At 38.5% G+C, this 4,612-nt stretch overlaps 1 protein-coding gene across 1 annotated transcript in view; it reads right to left on the bottom strand.

The window, feature by feature from the left end:
• Nucleotides 1-3,985, bottom strand: part of CLIP4 (CAP-Gly domain containing linker protein family member 4) — an 80,319-nt gene extending 76,334 nt beyond the window's left edge. The window contains exon 1 of the mRNA XM_007470875.1: nucleotides 3,709-3,985. The gene's annotated coding sequence lies outside the window, so the exon portion shown is untranslated. The remainder of the gene's footprint in view (nucleotides 1-3,708) is intronic.
• Nucleotides 3,986-4,612: the final 627 nt, after the last annotated feature.

Here is a 4,612-nt window from a genome sequence, read left to right as displayed (position 1 = left end):
GCAGGAATGGGGGGAAAAAATGAGCTGGATGCAGAGAGATATTATGAAGGAAGGCTATATGGAGAAGGCAGTAATTAAAATTCTAATGTGAATGTGTACTTTCGCTATAAAAACTTTTTTGAATCCCTGCAGGGTCATTATTGGTGACCTAAATAAACAATTACGTATAACTCTAGAGAGGCATCTTGAGATAAGTTAATTGAGACCAAGAAAAAAAAAAATAGGGCATTTAATGCCCTCTTTGCTCTTCCCTTAGTAGTAAGAGGAGATTAAAGCTATGGGATTCATACATTTCCCTCCTTGCTTTCCCCCCCTCCTCAGAGACTCCACAGGGTTCTCCTGCCCGCCAGAAATGACAGAGCCCTTCAAAGAGAGTGAGTTCAATGCAGCCAGGCAGTGAGGGAACTGGGACACTCAGGGCAACTTCCCTGGGGGTCTGTGTCACTATTTTGGACCTCCCAAGCAAGTTACTTTTTCCTGATATGTGTACATGAAATTCTACTCTTGTAGCAAATGAAAAAGGTACAGACCCATTTGGTAGCTTTTCCCCAGAAGGGCAGTGCTTCTCCTTAGAAACACTCCCCGGCATGAGCCTGTAACTCTGATTCAAAGAAGCAAAGGGTTCAGAATATCTGCCTTGAGGTATATGTGAAACCAAAACCCAAGGATCCTAAGAGAACCAGACCCCAAAGATCTGCTTAGAAACTCAACTCTAAGCATTTTATCAGGTTCCAATTGCTCACACTGACATTCTTTTTTTGAATTTTTGAATTGTATTTTATTTATTTTTCATACAGCAGGGTCTTATTAGTTATCTATTTTATACATATTAGTGTATATATGTCAATCCCAATCTCCCAATTCATCCCACCACCACCACTACCACCACCCCCCACCACTTCCCCCCCTTGGTGTCCATACACACTGACATTCTTCAAGGTCATTTCCCACCTCTGCCAAGCGTGATAAAGCCCACCCCTTCCAGACTGCCCTCTGCATCCTTGTGCATGCCATTTCTTCTGCTTACACTTTGCATCCAGTCAATCTCTATCTTTCCAAATCCTGCTACCCTTCCAGAGCCTTCCTACATCTCACCTCTTCCTTGGAGAGCTGGCTCCCTATCTGCTCCAAACTACTACTCCTAATTTCTCCCTTTCACTTAAGGAAGGACACATATTAAAACCCAACTATAAACTATTTTGTATTAGTTGCTCATATGGAGGCATTTTGTTCAGCCTTCCCAGTGAGGTTTGTAGATTCCATGAGGGCAGGAATTATTTCCTTTTGCCTAAAAGCACTCAATACCTACTTTCTGTATTAAATTTTAAAAATTAAAGTCATAACAAATGTATCACACTAATGCAAGATGTGAGCAGAAACTGTGAGGGGCTTGAGAGGCTTATAGGAATTCTCTACACTGTATGCTCAATTTTCTATGAACTTAAAACTGCTCTTCAAAATTGAAGTCTACTAATTTAGAAATGTTTAATATCTTTCTCCAAATCCTGAGTTCCATCCTCTCTTTCAAGAGACAGAAAGAAGCAAAGAGAGAAAGGGGCAAAGAAGACATTTAAAAGATGGACCTACATATAAAAGTCAGTTGCTTTCCTATATATTAACAATGAAAAAATGGAGTCAAAATTAGAAACACACCACCATAAACACTAGTACCAAAAAAAAAATCTGTATGAGGAAAACTAGAAAATTCTGATGAAAGAAAGAAGATCTAAATAAATATAGAGGTATTCCATGTTCATGGATAGGAAGACTCAATATTATTAAGATGTCAGTTCTTCCCAACTTGATCTATACATTCAATGCATTTCCAATCAAAATCCCAGTAAATTATCTTGTGGATAAGAACAAACTGATTCTAAAGCTTATATCAAAAGGCAAAAGGCCCAGAATAATCAACCCAATATTGAAGAAGAACAAAGTCACAGGACTGACAAGACTCAATGTAAAGACTTAACCATAACACTGTAGTAATCAAGACAAAGCGGTATTGGCAAAAGAAAAGACAAATAGATAAATGAAACAGAATAGAGAGCCCAAAAATATACCCACACAAATAGAGTCAACCAATCATTGAAAAAGGAACAAAGGCAATTCAATGTAAAAAGGATAGTGTTTAAAACAAATTGTGCTGGAACAACTGGACATCCACATGCAAAAAAATTAATCTAGACACAGATCTTACACCTTAAACAAAAAATTAACTCCATATAGATCATAGACATAAATGTAAAATGCAAAACTGTAAAACTTCTAGAAGATAATAACATAGGAGAAAATCTAGGTGACTTGCATTTGGTCATAACTTTTTACATACAACATCAAATACACACAATTCATGGAAGAAAAAATTAACAAATTGGACCTTATTAGAATTAAAACCTTCTGCTATGCAAAAGACCCTGTTAAGAGAATGAAAAGGCATCCATAGACAGGGAGAAAATTTTTGCAAAACACATATCTGATGAAGGACTTGTACCCAAAATATACAAGAACTCCTAAAACACACCAATAAGAAATCAACCCAACTAGAAAAATGGGCAAAATATCTGAATAGCCTTGACCACAGAAAATATATATACAGATGGCAAGCAAGTACATGAAAAGATGCTCAACATTGTAATCTATTAGGGAAGTGTAAATTAAAATGAGATATCACTACAAACCTATTAGAATGCTAAAACCCTAAACAATGACAGTACCAAATTCTGGCAAGAATTTGGAACAACCGGAACTCTCATTCATTCATTGCCGGTAGGATTGAAAGAATGGTACAGCCACTGTGAAACACAGTTTAGCAGTTTCTTACAAAGCTAAGTATAGTCTTACCACATGATCCAGCAATCTCATTCCTAGGTGCTTACCCAAGTGATTTGAAAACATTATGTCCGCACAAAACATGCACATAAATGTGTATAGCAGCTTTATTCATAGTTACAAAAAAATTGGACACAATTTTCAATAAATTGAAATAAGCGAATGGATAAACAAATTGTGGTACATCTATACAGTGGAATATTATTCAGCAATAAAATGTAATGAGCTATCAAGCCATGAAAAGACTTGGGGGGAATCTTAAATATATATGGTTAAGTGAAAGAAGCCAGTCTGAAAAATCTACAATACTGTATGATTCCAACCATATGACATTCTGGAAAAGGCAAAACTGGAGACAGTAAAAAGATCATTGGTTGCCAGGGGCTGGGGAGGGAGGGAGGAAAGGACAAATATATGCAGCATAGGGATTTTTAAAGGCAGTGGAATTATTTTTTACGATATTATAATGATGAATACACAACATTATGCACTTGTCAAAACTCATAGTCTGTACAACACAAAGAATGAACTCTAATGTAAACTATGGACTTTAGTTAAAAATAATGTATCAATATTGGCTTATCAATTGTAAAAAGGAAAAAAATAAAAGGTGGATTGTGAAGCATTTTTAATTTATTCAGGTTTTTAAGCGCTGAACTGACTTTCTGACTTTTTGATGCTATTAGGTAGGAAAGGATGCATTTATGTAAAACATACCTAAATTGCCTCACAGTATATGTCCAGTTACTGAAACCCATGTTAATTTGTCCAAAATAATAGTATGCTTTGTCCAGCATGCTCACCTGTGCCTTAGCAGAAATGAGACTTCACCAGAGGCCTAGGCGGGCACAAGATTCATTTTATGATGAAACTTACCCAAATCATGTCACGGTCTTCTTAATGTCATCCAGAAAAAATTTTTTTCAATTTCTCATGGGTCTTCCTCAGCAAGAGCACAAATTGTTTAGAGTGTTGGCTGGGAGTGTATGGAAATAGGTGTATTCATAATGGGCTCCCTTGGGCCCGTATGCAGATTCCAGCTAGAGAAATCCTGGGTGGTGGCGGCAGGCTTTGACTTGCCTCCCTGGGGTGGAGTCCTCCTTTAAGTGTACTAGCCTGCTTCTCTACAGGCAGCAAATACACAATAATGACACTGCCTGTGGTGCCATGGATACCAGATTTAAAGGGCCAGAGGCCATTAGCTATGACCCTTAACCTACCTCTTATGCTCCAGCAGCAATGGCAGAGGAGGAGGAATCGTTAATGGGGCCTGGCCCTTCACTTCATGGCAAGGAAGAAGCCTGGGAAGCCAAAGATACTCTCCCAAAGAGAGATGGGGAACCAATACCCTGGCTCATTCTTCTCCCTCCCTCCAAGTTCCTGCCAATGCCTCTCAAAGGTGGGAGCCCTAGGGCCCCGCCCACCCCCCAGGGTACCAAGGCTTGGCAGTGGGCCTAGAAGGGGCAAACAGAAGATATTCAGAACAACCTGCAATTTCATACTTCCCCCTTTTAGAGTCATAGGCTTATAATCTGGACGGAACCGCTTCAGAACTTCAAAACATGTTCTCGTCCCACCAACAAGCATTAGCTCTGCTTTCTAATATAAAGAGAACATTTTGAACAGAAATTTGAATATATTTTGTCATGATTTCTGATGATAAGACATTGTGTTGACTTTTTGCACTGCAGCCACAGGTAAGTGATAACTTGGAAGAGCAGCCCATAATGATCCCATGGTCTGTTCTTGAGAATTTACTGATACCTGGCTGCCTGTAAGT

The sequence above is a fragment of the Lipotes vexillifer genome, unplaced genomic scaffold, assembly GCF_000442215.2.
Source record: "Lipotes vexillifer unplaced genomic scaffold, Lipotes_vexillifer_v1.1 scaffold717, whole genome shotgun sequence".
In the NCBI taxonomy this organism is placed as follows: domain Eukaryota; kingdom Metazoa; phylum Chordata; class Mammalia; order Artiodactyla; family Lipotidae; genus Lipotes; species Lipotes vexillifer.
The sequence above is the reverse complement of the archived record's forward strand: the minus strand, read 5'-3'. Positions and strand labels throughout refer to the sequence as shown.